Below are 16,059 nucleotides of genomic sequence, written 5' to 3'. Positions count from 1 at the left end.
AGCGCCATTCTCGCGAGATTATCAACAACCCGGAAATAAAATCCAAGCCCATCGCCAAACCCCTGTGCATGTTGTTTCATTAATCAAACAATTGTTGCGCGCCGGCGCTGTACTGTGATAATGCATGGTTTCACTAGGATTCGAACCCTCGACCTCTCAGGGAGTCAAACACCTTATCCACCATGCCACAGGACAGGACGCTGTTTTTATCGTTAGTGGGAGTACCGGACAGGGCGAGTCGCGATTGCTACTATCATCCGGTGTTATCTTTCAGTAAGTAATTTTAAGTTTAAAATAGGACGGAGAGTGCATAGGTATAATCTACGCGGAGCGAATGCGTGTTATATTGCTATCAGAATTCTACATTTCACTTAGAAGCAGTTAGTTGTCGAATCTGATAGAAGATGAATTTTATGTGCGAAAAAAAATTTGATGTGGAAAATATAGCTGCAAAGCAGCGATAACGGGTTTTCTGCACAGTCTTTGAATTCTGTTCAATGGTTAACACAGTTTTATAAGAGGAAGCTCGACAAACAGTCAATCAGACCTTCTTGAAACCATGGACAACTGGACTTGATGTCCTATTTGACTCTGGAAAATCGACTGTTAGGCGATAATTACTCTTTATGATTTCGAAAAAGCATTTGATAAGGTACAACATCAGCCATTACTAAGCAAGGCTATTAGGAAACAGTATCAATGATACGTTGCCGAAATGGCTCAGCATTATATCTGAACGAAAACTTGTAGCCAAAATCAACGGAACGCCTCATCTTGGAATAAGTAGGTCTAACTAGTGGAGTCACGCAAGGTAGTATCCTAAGTCGTCTTCTAATGTCCTGACAAATGAGATACACAGTAATCCAAAATGTACCAGACCGAGTAAATTTCCAAAACGACCTTAGCACGCTGTTCGACCAAAAAACTTAATGATCCGACAAGAAAATATTGTACGCTTTTTGTTTGAACCAAAACTTTTCTTCATTCTGAAAGCTATGTTATTGTTGAAATGAAAAACTCTTTGTCCCGGCAAAAAAATTTGGTTGTGCAAAAACAATTTTTTCGAACGAACGTTTGAATGAAAACAATTTTGTTCGATTGAACAAAATACCTAATACTTTCGGTTCGGAGAAAAAACTATTTACAATATACATGTTCGAACGAAAAACTTAATGTTCTGACAAGAAAATTCTGTTCAAATTAAAACGATTCTGTTAGATTCAATAAAAAAGTTTGTTCAACTTTGTTCTAACGATTTTTTCAAATTGGTTCAATCGAACAGAATATTATTGGTTCGAACGAAATAAATTTTATTCCGTAGAAAGAATTTACAAGCGAAAGGTCTTTTGAACGAGAAAAAAGATATTTCTGGGGCTCCGCAGTAACACCGGAGTAAGCCGGACGTAGGTTGGCCTTGTGACGTGATGCGATCCTCGCGTTGCATCGCAAGTTTCGGTTCAAATCGGTTGCGATACGATTGTCAGCGACTGTGTGCGACTAGGTTCTGCCAGTCGCAAGAGCACGTAGGTCGGTTGTGACAGGCGTGTCGCGTCGCAGAAAGTAGAACACGTGCGACTCCTTGTCACTGGCGTTGCTGACAGTCACAACCTGTCGCAAGGGAGCGTAGGTCGATGAGTCGTTGCGACACAATCGTCGCTGGTGGTCGCAGTGAATGGCCTCGCAGTGAGTTACAAGCCGCTGCAAGGCCGACCCACCCCGGCTTAAGTCATAGGAATTAAAGAAATACCAGTTTCTTTTATGATGAAAAAACTCAAATGAAAAGTCTGGCTAATAAATTTGTCTGCTCGGATGAAATTTTCAAAAAAATCTTCATTTTTGTCAATAAAATTGATAATTGTGATTGATCGTTGCAAGTCAGAACCAGTAAATCACTAATTAACATGCACTTTAATAAATCTGATTCCTGCTTAACAGTGAACTTAGCTTTAACCTAGTAGAGGCTACTAGCCTATGTAGGCATATGTATATGCGTAGGCCTAACATCCGGACAGATTGGTCGTGGGCCTATTGAATAACAACCCTCCTAAATGTCTAAAATTTTGTTTTGAAGTTCAATCCAATGAGTCGCAATAAACGCAACAATTATTCTGTGTTTGTTTGAGACAGTAAAGCTCAATACCGGTAGGCCTAAAGCCACGTAAAACTCGATTAACACTTCAAGCGACAAAGCGAACGATCTCCTTTCCCCCACAGCGAACACTTACTCCAAATTTCAAGTGTGAGTCCAGCATAAGGAAAGGAGTGTGTTATATACTTGTATTTAGTAAATACCTTGTGCATTTGACAATGATCAGTATGTACTGTAGGAAATATAGATTATTGATGGTATTGATATAGAGGTTGAAGCCCGCGGCCGAATAAAGTAATACATTCTTTTATTTTGATACCTCGTCGACATAACAGCTTTTCTCCGCTATATCGCTTCGGCGTGTTTACTTTAGGCCTACGACTTCCCGGTACACTTATGATTTATCTTAGTAAATACACGGTTAATTTAAAAAAGAAAAATAGACATTGCTAAATTAACTGCTTGACGCCCGCAGCCAAATCACTGGTAGTAATAAATTAATTTGTACTCGATTTGATTCTCAGCCCCGGAACGACGATGTAGTGACACACGTCGATTTTTCGATGTTTACGGCTCGACAGTGCTTTTAAAATCTAAAGTAGTAAATTTCCTGTGTATCAGTAATATAATTTGATGAGGAAAATGGGTTACTGTTAAAATTAGTTTTTAAAAACCGCGACAGAATGTGCAATCTTTCGGTAACAAATTTGTTAATTTATGCTTGAATTGATAATCGATGTGACATGAAACGTGCGGTAGATTTCGGAAAGACGACTTAGAAAAACATGTCGGCTCTTTGAATGGGGCTCAATTTTCGATGTTTACGGCCCGACAGTGCTTTTGTAACGTTGATTCTTCAAAATTCGCACGGAGTATTTGTAGATCGAACTGAGCTGAATGATATCAGACGGATTGTATCGGCAACAGCGGTAATGTAAAAAAGCCTATGTACTTTTGACAAAAAATGTGTGGAAAAAAATAATAATAATAATAATAATAATAAGAAACACGCGAATCTCAATAGGGTTTTCTGTGATGTAACAGAAAACCCTAATAAGAAACACGCGAATCTCAATAGGGTTTTCTGTGATGTAACAGAAAACCCTAAATATAGCTGCCAAGCAGCGATAACGGGTTTTCTGCACAGTCTTAGAATCCTGTTCAACGGTGGATTTCAACAAAGCATTTGATAAGGCTCAACATCAGCCATTACTAAAGAGGCTATTAGGAAACAGTATCAATGATAGGTCGCCCAAATGGCTCGGCAGTTATCTCTGAACGGAAACTTGTAACCGAAATCAACGGAACGCCTCATCTTGGAATGAGACGGTCTAACTAGTGGAGTCACGCAAGGTAGTATCCTAAGTCGTCTTCTGTTTAATGTCCTGACAAATGACATACACAGTAATCCAAAATATACCAGACCGAGTAAATTTCCAAAACGACCTTAACATACTGTTCGACCAAAAAAAACTTAATGTTCCGACAAAACCACGGGCGACAAAACCAAAATATTGAACTGTCACGGGCGACAAAACAAAAATAATGAATTGTCGCAGGCGATAAAACCAAAATAATGAATTGTCGCGGGCGATAAAACCACAATAATGAATTGTCGCGGGCGTTAAAACATAAATATTGAATTGTCGCGGGCGATAAAACCAAAATAATGAATTGTTGCGGATATAAAAACAAAATATTGAATTGTTGCGTGCGACAAAACCAAAATGATAAATTGTCGCGGGCGACAAAACCAAACTAGGGGTCCAGGGACACCATGCTCACTTGGGAAGTGGTTTCAAATGCTCAACAATCTAACAATTTCAATACATAACGCCCTCTAGTGACCATATACAAAAACCAATGACCTTGAAACCCACCACAATCATAGAACATGTGAGAAGCTATGATTTCGTAATTGATTGTGATAACAAAATATGCCTCGTTACCAATTTAATATGGAAATACTAAGCTATTCTACTATTCAACGCCCCCTGGTGACCATATGCAAAACCCAATGACCTTAAACCTCACCACAATCGTAGTATATGTCATGAAATACAACTTTGCAATTGATCATAGTAACAAAATATGCCTAGGTACCAATCTAATAAGGGAATACTAAGCCATTCTACTATTCAACGACCCCTGGTGACTATATGGAATAACTAATGTCCTTAAAAACTCACCACAATCATAGACGATGTCATGAACTACAACTTTGCAATGGATCATGGTAACAAACTATGCCTAGGTACCAATCTAATAAGGAAAAACTAAGCTTTTCTACTATTCAACGCCCCCTGGTGACTATATGGAATAACTAATGTCCTTAAAAACTCACCACAATCATAGAGGATGTCATGAACTACATCTTTGCAATTGATCATGGTAACAAAATATGCCTTGGTACAAATATAATATAGCAATACTAAGTTATTGTATTATTCAACGCCCCCTGATGGCCACATACAAAAACAAATGACCTTGAATCTCACCAAAATCATAGAACACGTTATGGGCTACAACTTTCCAATTGAATATAGTAACACAATATGCTTAGGTATCAATTTAATGTGGAAAAACTTTTTCCCACCTACGAATGAGTACTGATGACACCAAGATGGCCGCCAATTGCGTCATAATTGGCTGATGAAAAATACCTGTCCCAGGTATAAAACATCCCTGTCTAAAGAATACCCATCAGCAATTGCAATGAGAAATGGCAAACCAGTACGAAGCTACAGGACCTAGAATTCTGGCCAAAATTGACATTTTTGGGCACTAAAAAGGTCATAGGACGGCCATCTTGAGTCAGATCGACCCAATTTTCTTATGCTGATGGGCCTTTGGTAGATTTAAATATAAACGAAAGATCAAGGTAATTGATCAAAGCGTCTTCAAAATTTCCCACGAAAACTTCGAAAATGTTTAAAAAGTGCTGATTTTGGCGAACAACAATGGCTGCCAGTCGGCCATCTTGAATCTGACAGGGCCAGTTTTTGGGCTGACGATGTGTCTAGGGTAGATACATGTATAAACTAAATATCAAGACATTACCTTGAAGCGTCTTCAAAACTTCCCAAAATAACTGGATTCCGTCTATGGACGGACGGACGGACGAAGAGTTAACGCAATAGCCCGCTGGGACTAAAGTCCCAAGTGGACTGAAAAAGAATTGTCGCGGGCGACGAAAACAAACTAATGAATTGTCGCGGGTAATAAAACCAAAATATTGAATTGTCGCGGGCGATAAAACAAAAATATTGAATTGTCGCGGGCGATAAAACACAAACTAATGAATTGTCGCGGGCGACAAAAACAAAATAATGAATTGTCAGGTGCGACAAAACCAAAATAATGAATTCTCGCGGGCGACAAAACCAAAATAATGAATTCTCGCGGGCGACAAAACCAAAATAATGAATGGTCTCGGGCGACAAAACCAAAATAATGAATTGTCGCGGGCGACAAAACCAAAATAATGAATTGTCGCGGGCGATAAAAACAAAATAATGAATGGTCTCGGGCGACAAAACCAAAATAATGAATTGTCGCGGGCGATAAAAACAAAATATTGAATTGTCGCAGGCGATAAAACCAAAATAATGAATTATCGCGGGCGATAAAACCAAAATATTGAATTGTCGCGGGCGATAAAACCAAAATATTGAATTGTCGCAGGCGACAAAAACAAAATATAAAACCAAAATAATGAATTGTCGCGGGCGTCAAAACCAAAATAATGAATTGGCGTGGGCGATAAAACCAAAATGTTGAATTGTCGCGGGCGACAAAACCAAACTAATGAATTGTCGCGGGCGACAAAACCAAAAAAAGAATTGTCGGGGCGATAAAACCAAAATATTGAATTGTCGCGGGCGATAAAACCAAAATAATGAATTGTCGCGGGCGACAAAACCAAAATATTGAATTGTCGCGGGCGACAAAACCAAACTAATGAATTGTCGCGGGCGATAAAACCAAAGTATTGAATTGTCGCGTGTGACAAAACCAAAATAATGAATTGTCGCGGGTGACAAAATCAAAATCATTGTTTTCTCGCGTTATTTTAGTTTTGTGGTAATGTCGCCCTCATTTGCATATTCGTGTTTTTTTTAATCTTATCAGCCACCATACTAAAGCCTTATAGTCAGCCAGCCAATCATGGAAAATTCGACGATCACGGCATTTTTTGTTACAGCTTGGCATCCGTGCTCATTTGATAGCAGAGTATGTGGGCTATCATGTGTGGTGGATGCCTTTTACAATTTTTTCGTTTTTTGGCCTACAGGGGGCGTTAAAGTCAGACATTTTGAAATTTAAACATCTTCATTTTCATTTGGCAAGGAAATACACTTTAAACTACTTTTGCTAAATAATTCGAATATCTCATCTTAGGTTTGGAGTAATTTTACAATCTAAACCTTTTCTAAGTTGGGGAATTGCAGCGCATATAGCGCAACGTTAATTTTATGCAAACGTTCATTTGTTACCTAGTTACAGCAGCAACAATCGTGTAATATTCCCTTGAAAATAGCGAATTTCTTATAAAATATTCATTTTAAAGGTTATTGGCTCAAATAGTGATGTTGTTAATGTTTTTTGTTGATTATTTTGATATTTCTTTAAACTTACTCATAACTCGCATGTACTTGGTCAATATCGGGATTAACTGTTTATTGGTTTCTATGGTAACAACACTTCAAATCTGCGTTCTTCATCCGTCAGGTACTGGTATTTTGGGCGTTGGGTCTTTCGTGACATTCCAAATGTCCTCAACAATGGTAACCATTGTTGCAATTGCAGTAAAATCGCGTAATTTGTCCACATTCTTGACGTAACCAATGGATTAATTGAGGATGCGTTTATTTAAAACCATATTTAATCTTTTTTCTTTAAAATTTTAAAATCATTCCATATTCGTTCACGAGTAAATCTTAACTAAACGTTGTCACCATGGTAACCATACATTTTATGCATTTATTTGAAAAAATAGATTTTCTCCCATATCTTTTGAACCCTTTCACCGAATTTGTCGAATGAAAGCTCATTTTTGAGGCAATTCCTTGAATTTTCTTTACTTCTAGGGCATGATACTACTTAACCTTTAGTTTAACTAATATTCCCTAAACCGCAATTTACTTTTATATCATTATTTAGGCAGTTTTCGTGGCAACAGCCACATGCAGATGTACAAGTGACAATATTCTTTCTGCATTTACAGTTGGCGCGGCTGCAATCAGTCTTACATTTACAAGAAACCAATTCGGGACATGCAGCTGGAATAGCAGGAATAGTTTTGAAGATAGGAACCAGCTTATTATTCCCTTTCAGTTCCCAGCCTCCGGTTGCAGCTGCTTGTCCATGTTCATATAGGGGCTGGTTTGCATGTAGCCATATTTTTGCTTGATAGTTTGGGCTATATGACGTTGTAATGCTTCTTTAGTTGGGGGTAACTTCTCTAATTCTATATTTCCTTTCCGAAAGATGTCACTACGGCATTTATTAACATCAACTGAATCTGAGTTTGTACCGTATAGTTTACATACATAAGCTTCAGCTTGTTCAGTTTCTCGATCTCGACCAATACCTCTCAGTAGTTCTGGCTGTTTCTTGTATTCAGATCAACATTTTATTTTACCATATCCAGCAAAAGATGAAGTAGAGTCACATCCCGTTAGAGCATGAAATCCTAATATGCTCTCAATTATGTTGTTTGGCAGGCCATTTGAGATTAAATTGATATTGTAACATTTCGATGCCTTTCCCTGGGTTACAAGCCACGCGTGAATGTTCAAATGCCCAAGATGATACACCATCAGCAATAAAATAATCCATCAACGACGAATGCACGTTTATGATACAGTGCATGATTTGGCATTTCTTCAAGCGGTTCCACTCTCGTTTCATCTATCAAGATCTTGAACATTTTGCTTTTTGTAGTTTTTCGCATTGAATTGTCATTAGAAACTAGTGATAGGGGCAAGTCGCACAACTCATGTGTGAGAACTGAATCTAAATCGATATGTCTACCCTCATTGGCCACCACTAACATTTTCTGTAGCACCTTTGAGTGTTCTTTCGTTTGAACTTTGTTACAGGTTACAGGTTGTTTTTTGTACAAATCAGCAAATGTCCTTGACTTGCATTTCAAAATTGGTGCGTAAAATGGTGTCTTATCACTCTGTAATCTTTCCGAAATAAACATTTCAATTTTGTTTTCTCCTCTGGATTTTGCTGTCAGTAGGTCGTTGGAAATTTCCTTCGTGGCAATCTCTTTGGAGCATAATGATACGATATCATTCGGGTTACTGTTGAAGTGCTGCAATAAACATCATCACGAAATAAAATGTCGAAAGTAATATTTTTCTTTACATCCAAGATATTCTATTTACCTCAAACCGTTTAAATGTCTCCATTACATTACCAATTGAGATTTCATCATTATGAATCGTAGACGGTAATGCATCCTTCCTCGTAACGATTTTATCTCCATCTTGAACAAGACCGAGAAGCAGTCTACACTGTTGACTCAAAGATGACTTAACAGCCCATGTCAGACAAAATTTGTCTCGAGTTTGTTCGTCTCTGCTGATACCGATGATACCATTTGATAGCTTACATATCTTATTAATCCACTCAGTCCCATGATCTAGTGGGATTTTGTTGAAATACCCATCCGAAAACTTCACAACGAAATTTCCTTAAATAAAATTATTTATGAAATAGACTTTTCAAAATCTTTTTCAAAGCACAAATTCTTTATTTTCAAAATTTACCTCGAAGAAATTCTCTGTGTACCATAGGAGCTGTTGATGATAAAGCCTTCATCTCAGTCAGATAGACTACGCCCCACCTTGAATAATTATAGTGATCATAAATGGCCATCCATGGGAGCATGGCTTCAAACGAATCTAAATGCAATTGCCAATTTCCAGTTCTGCAGGAACGGATAAAATCAAGCATTATTTCGACCATCTCTAAATATGTATCCCAAAAGCGCTCAGTTCCTGTTTTCGTTCGTCTTATTAGAGCATCTCGAATCTGACTTTCAGATATGATCTGTGATAGCTCGTTAATTGTTTCTAAAATAAAGAACATGTGCAGCGTGATGAAATGACTTATTTAGGCCTATGTAAAACAAGTTACTTTTCTTAATACTTACGCAGATACATAGTTTGGTTTTTTTCTAGCTTAAATTTAATTTGCTGTTGAATATTATTGACGATTCGATCATGTGCTACTGGATATTTGATAGCTAGATGATTGATTGTGCTTTCTAACAGTAGGCGCTTAATTGCTTCATATGTAATAAGATGACCTCTGATCGCTCTGTAGTATGCTTTGCCCTCTAGAATCGCGTCAATGCTATTCTTGGCAAACAATTGAGACTCTATCCATAAGTCTTTTAATCCAGATTTAGCCATGTGCTGTCCTATAGCTTTTTGAAAATTCATTAATATATGAAGATGACCAAGGACAGTAACAATGTGATTGTACTTTGGTGCGTTGCGCCATAAGATCTCCTTCATACGGCCGTAAAGAGGCTGGTCTCCTGATACTATGACGAAGGGTTGGTTCAGAGATTCGGAAATATGGCAAAATCGATTCAGAACAGTGATAACTGTATCATCATTGTCCGCTTGCGATGGTAAAATTGGCAGCACTGCCACTTTGGTTACTGGTGTGCAAAATCTTTCATTCTCCACTTTGGCCATTTCACACAATGCATTGTACCCAGACCAACCTGGAACGACTTTATGACCATTGATTCTTGACAAAAGCCAGCACAATTCAACATTTCTAGTCATTTCTCTTTCAGAACTTGGTAAAAACCAGTCCGTGTTAAGTTCAAATTTGCCTGGCGTGCCTCGTCCTAAATTAGATTTGAAACAATCAAAATTCACTGATGAACGACACAATTTGATTTCAGTTATTATGATCTGAAGGAGTTTTAGTGACCTTGCTGATTTTTACCTACCTCTATTATAAACATAATCGAGTTCATGAAATTGTCGTATTTTATTTCTACATAGATTTCGATCTCTTCGTATCTTCTTGTCTTCACTGGATATTGACTGCTGGTTATTTGCTTGAAATAATACCATTTGAGTACTGTGGGTGGTACCATTCCCATCCGGAGTATTTTCAAGGATGTCTATATTGTCTATTATGTCTAGCGGAGAAACGCTGTTATGTCGACGAGGTATCAAAATAAAAGAATATATTACTTTATTCGGCCGCGGGCTTCAACCTCTATATCAATACCATCAATACTCTATATTTCCTACAGAACATACCGATCATTGTCAAATGCACAAGGTATTTACTAAATACAAGTATATAACACACTCCTTTCCGTATGCTGGAGTCACGCTTGAAATTTGGAGTAAGCGTTCGCTGTGGGGGAAAGGAGATCGTTCGCTTTGTCGCTTGAAGTGTTTATCGAGTTTGACGCGGCTTTAGGCCTACCGGTACTGAGCTTTACTGTCTCAAACAAACACAGTATAATTGTTGCGTTTATTAACGGACTCATTGGATCCAACTTCAAAACAAAATTTACGATATTTAGGTGGGTTGTTATTCAAGGCCTACGACCAATCTGTCCGGATGATAGGCCTACGCATATACATAGGCTTACATAGGCTAGTAGCCTCTACTAGGTTAAGCGTTCGCTGTGGTGGAAAGGAGATCGTTCGCTGTGTCGCTTGAAGTGTTTATCGAGTTTTACGCGACCTTAAGGCTTTAGTATGGTGGCTGATAAGGGCCATGCGTAAAAAAACACGTATATGCAAATGAGGGCGACATTATGACAAAACGACAAAACTAAAATAAAGCGACAAAACAATAATTTTGGTTTTGTCGCCCGCGACAATTCATTATTTTGGTTTTATCGCCCGCGACAATTCATTATTTTGGTTTTATCGGCCGCTACAATTCATTATTTTGGTTTTATCGCCCGCGACAATTCATTAATTTGGTTTTGTAACCCGCGACAAATCAATATTTTGGTTTTATCGCCCGCGACAATTCATTATTTTGGTTTTATATCCCGCGACAATTCATTATTTTGGTTTTATCGCCCGCGACAATTTTTTTTTGTCGCGGTTTTATCGCCTGCGACAATTCAATATTTTGTTTTATCGCCCGCGACAATTCATTATTTTGGTTTTATCGCCCGCGAAAATTCAATATTTTGGTTTTTTGTCGCTCGTGACAATTCAAGATTTTGGTTTTATCGCCCGCGACACTTCATTTTTTTGGTTTTGTCGACCACTTTATTAGCTTTTGAATAATTAGGCCAATTAATAACGTAATAAAGACTTATGCTTTCGCCTATTTTGAAGTCGATTAATCTGATATAGTGTCGAATATTAAGGTCATTTTGGCAGATTCTTTTTTTTTTAAAGTGATATTAAAGCGATCATTCAAGTGATCCTACTTAATGAAAGATCACATATTATTTCTTTTTCTAAAGATGTACAGAAGCTTATATGTCAGAAGCGATAAAGGGCCTCGAGTTGTCGCGTTCCAACTCGACAAGTCGCTATATTTATGTCGACATATCGCGTCAAGTCGACATGAATATGTCGACATATCGTGACGTTTTCACGACAAATTTCGCTTTTTCGCCCATTTTCCACGGGACAAGCCGTCATTTGAAGACACGTCGAAATATAAGATGAGGACGCCAGTTATATGGCGACTGAGTTTCAAGTCGTCATGAATATGTCGAATTGTTGCGAGGAAAATGGTTGAGAAAATATGTCGTCGAAACGTCACAATATTTCGACATATTCATGTCGACTTGAAGCAATATATCGCGATATGTCGACATAAATATGGCGACTTTGTCGAGTTGGAACGCGACAACTCGAGGCCCTTTATCGCTTCCGTACTTCCGTATATATGGGACCCGTACAAAACCGTCGCGACCTTTTATCACGACGAAATTATGTCGAACAAACGTGATATATCGCGATTTATCGACATAATTAAGTCGATATATCGTGTTAATATCACGATAAATCATTATACGGATCACGCCTTTCACCAATGTCGACGTCTGTATCTCAACATAACCGCGTACCGTCGACATAATTATCACTCCTTTAGCTAAAATGTCGTGATACGTATGGCAATTTATTGAGACAATATCGCAAAAAGTCGACATAAAAATCACGACATTTTAAATAAGGTCTTCCTAGTTACATCGATATATTGAGATAGTTAACCTAATTTCAATAAGGGGACGCATACTTAATAATGTTTAATGTTAGATGAATATGAAAGAAGAAATGAAGTTGGCAGAAAAATTAAAATGACTTTATCATCACCAGAATCTGGTGGACATATTGAATGTTGGGGTTCAAGTAGAATGACCCCAAATGCTGGGGCACAATAATAGTGTTCGGTACATGGTCGATGAACTAAATAGGTCATTCGCATCAATACTTTGTCACAATTGATTTGCGGTATATTTTGGATTACTGTGTATGTCATTTGTCAGGACATTAAACAGTAGACGACTTAGGATACTACCTAGCGTGACTCCACTAGTTAGACCGACTTATTCCAAGATGAGGCGTTCCGTTGATTTTGGCTATAAGTTTTTCGTTCAGAGATAACTGCTGAGCCATTTGGGCGACCTATCATTGATACTGTTTCCTAATAGCCTGTTTAGTTAGTAATGGCTGATTGTCACGACCGAATGGGGTCGATAAATAACTACGTGTCAAATTTATATATCTTCACTCAGCGTATCCTTTGTTTTATTATGTTAGCTAGGTTTACCTTGCTCTGTTGACCGTAACTTTTACGGCATTTATAAGCCCTTACTGGCCATATATCGTGGCAGTATATCATAAGCCTGCGTCGAGTGTATATCGCAGCTGCCACGAGCGCGCTTTGCCCGATACGTGGGGTAAGTTTTATACGAGTTTTATATTTTCTAGTTTTCCGTGATTTATAGTAACAATTCAGTAGTTTCTTGGCGTAAACGTCGAAATTTAGTAAAGGTTATTGCGACTTAAATATTTAAGTGGGATTCTTACGTCCTTATTGACATTTACTTAAAATTCTATATTAAGTATAATTGTAGTTGTGTTCTTACATAGTTGAAGTAATGATTAATTTAATGATAGGTAGTTCATTTAGGTAACTTCAAATCATTATTTGTAGTATTCGCATGATACTCAAAATGTATTTTTGTGTCTAGCTTATATTTTGTAGCTAACGCCTGCCAGTGGATTATTGTATGTCCGGCTATACGTGCCGCATCGATATTATCTCTTTTCCCGGCTACAAGTGCCGAGCGATTTTTCGTCTTGCTTCCTGCAAGTGCAGCGATCCATTGCGGAACGCATGATTTGACGCATACGTGCCGCATCGATATTATCACTTTTCCCGGCTACAAGTGCCGAGCGATTTTCCGTCTTGCTCCCTGCAAGTGCAGCGATCCATTGCGGACCGCATGATTTGATGCAGCCAAGATCGTTATTGCGCCGAATATAAGTATCTGTCTGCTACTATCTGTACATAGTGTAAATAAACAAATTCATTTCCAACGTGACGAGTTTCCGTTAAGTGGTTTGAGGTTTCCCGGTCACGTGGCAATCGTGACACTGATGTTGTGCCTTATCAAATGCTTTGTCGAAATCCACCGATGAACAGGATTCTAAGACAGCAGAAAACCCGTTATCGCTGCTTTGCAGCTATATTTATTATTATTATATTCTTTTTCACACTGGATCGTACTGAAAGGATATAAACAACTGCTATTTACTTTCACTGGCAGTGAAACCATTCTGTATCACAAGTACTACGCTGCATTGACAAATACTGTGTATAATATTAATTAGAACTCAACTGTTTACTCACTGAGCCTCTAAACATCGAAATTTAAGCCCGATTCAAACAGTATCCATCTAGTACGTATGTGTATTGCCTACGTGTCATTCCCATAGAGCGTCAGTACGTGTGTTTGTGTCAGTGTCCATATAAGCATTGATAGAGCTGGTGTACTAGATATGTAATTTTTTAGTATTTGTATCTCTTCTAATATATGTGGCGCACTGAATGGGGTCAGTCTCGAGTGAACGCAACTGAGGAATTTTCGTAGCCGCATATACAAGCAATAGCATCCTTGCAGTAACTTGTCTTTATAGAGCTAATTAATGCTGCTATCTATACGCGAGAGCCTGGATGACTATATTCTGCTAGCATTACAATATTCCTTGACGGATTTACTTGAAACTTTCGTGAGATGTTCGGAACACGGGTACCTTGAGGTAAGTCGAAGGGATCTTTGATTGGGGACCCCGTTCGACCACCAGGGGGTGTTTTACATTTGAAAATCCTGACATCGAAAAGTTAATGTGTGAGAAAATGTTTTGTCTTTGACTTTTCAGCTTCCGGCGAACACAAAAGTTGTTCATAACAGCCCGGAGGTTAAAACGGTGAATGGCACGCCCTATCTGCGATTGACCGGGCTCGAAAATAGGCCCACAAATTTTTTAATGAGATTTTTGCTCCTAGCTCCTTAACCGTTGGAGATACAATCGTGGTTACGACAAATGATCAGTAGCCCTTGCGAAGACGCTTTTATTGATGTATGGTATAACTATGTAACTCATATGGTTCTCCAGTTGCGCCACCTATAAGACGATGGAATACGCATTTTCATCTATATCGACTAAGGGTATTAATGGATTTCTATAAAAATTGATACACATGTACCTGGTTACTAAACAAAACGAACCCCTCATATGATTAGTTCCCATTTTAACCACTAGGGGGCGTAAATTTTGAAAAATCGATTTCAGCATCCATTTTTCGCATTTAATGCGGTCAACATATCCCTGATATGGGCTGACCCATGATACAGGCTGACCCCTAGGTGGCGCTTCTTCACAGATAGTGGTATGTAATGAACTGATTTCAGTGAAATCTTTTGCAACCTTCCTAGTACGGTATTTAACCCGGCAAGGCAGAAACCCGTTATCGCTGCTTTGCAGCTATATTTATTATTATTATATTCTTTTTCACACTGGATCTTACTGAAAGGATATAAACAACTGCAACTTACTTTCACTGACGGTGAAACCATTCTGTATCACAAGTCCTACGCTGCATTGACAAATACTGTACGTGATATTAATCAGAATTGCACTGTTTACTCACTGTGAGCCTCCAAACATCGAAATTTAAGCCCGATTCAAACAGTATCCATCTACGTATGTGTATTGCCTACGTGTCATTCCCACAGCGCGTCAGTGCGTCTGTTTGTGCCAGTGTCCCTGTAAGCAGTGATAGAGCTGGTGTACTAGATCTGTAGTTTTTTAGTATCTTTATATATATGTGGCGCACTGAATGGGGTCAGTCTCGAGTGAACGCAACTGAGGAATTTTTGTGCCGCATATACAAGCAATAGCATCCTTGCAGTAACTTCCCTGGATAGAGCTAATGAATGCAGCTACGGTATCTATACGCGAGAGCCTGGATGAATTGGGGCACCCACCAGGGGCGTTTTAATTTTTGAAAATTCTGACATCGAAAAGTTACTGTGTGTGAAAAATTTTTGTCTTTGAGTTTTCAGCTTCGGCCGAGCACGAAAGTTGTTCATAACAGCCTGGAGGATAAAAAAGTCAATGACACGCCCTATCTGCGATTAATTATCTGCGTATATTTCGAAAACTCATTCTAACATCCGTTTCCTTACGTGTAATTCAGTCATTTTATGATAGACCTAAACAAAAACCTGGTGTGAGTACATATACATAAGTATAGTACGCAAACCGCCAAAATGAGTTCATACAACTGCTACTAGGGAATGGTAAAAATACTGTATCTTCGCTTTTCTCGATTTCCTCTAAACTTGGTACATAAGTACTTTGCGCGTAGTAGCCCTTGTGGGTCAACATATCCATGTCATAAGTTGACCCCTAGGTGGCGCTCCTTTCGGTGAA

The sequence above is a fragment of the Tubulanus polymorphus genome, chromosome 6 (assembly GCF_964204645.1).
Source record: "Tubulanus polymorphus chromosome 6, tnTubPoly1.2, whole genome shotgun sequence".
NCBI classification, from domain to species: domain Eukaryota; kingdom Metazoa; phylum Nemertea; class Palaeonemertea; order Tubulaniformes; family Tubulanidae; genus Tubulanus; species Tubulanus polymorphus.
This window is presented reverse-complemented; position numbering follows the sequence as displayed.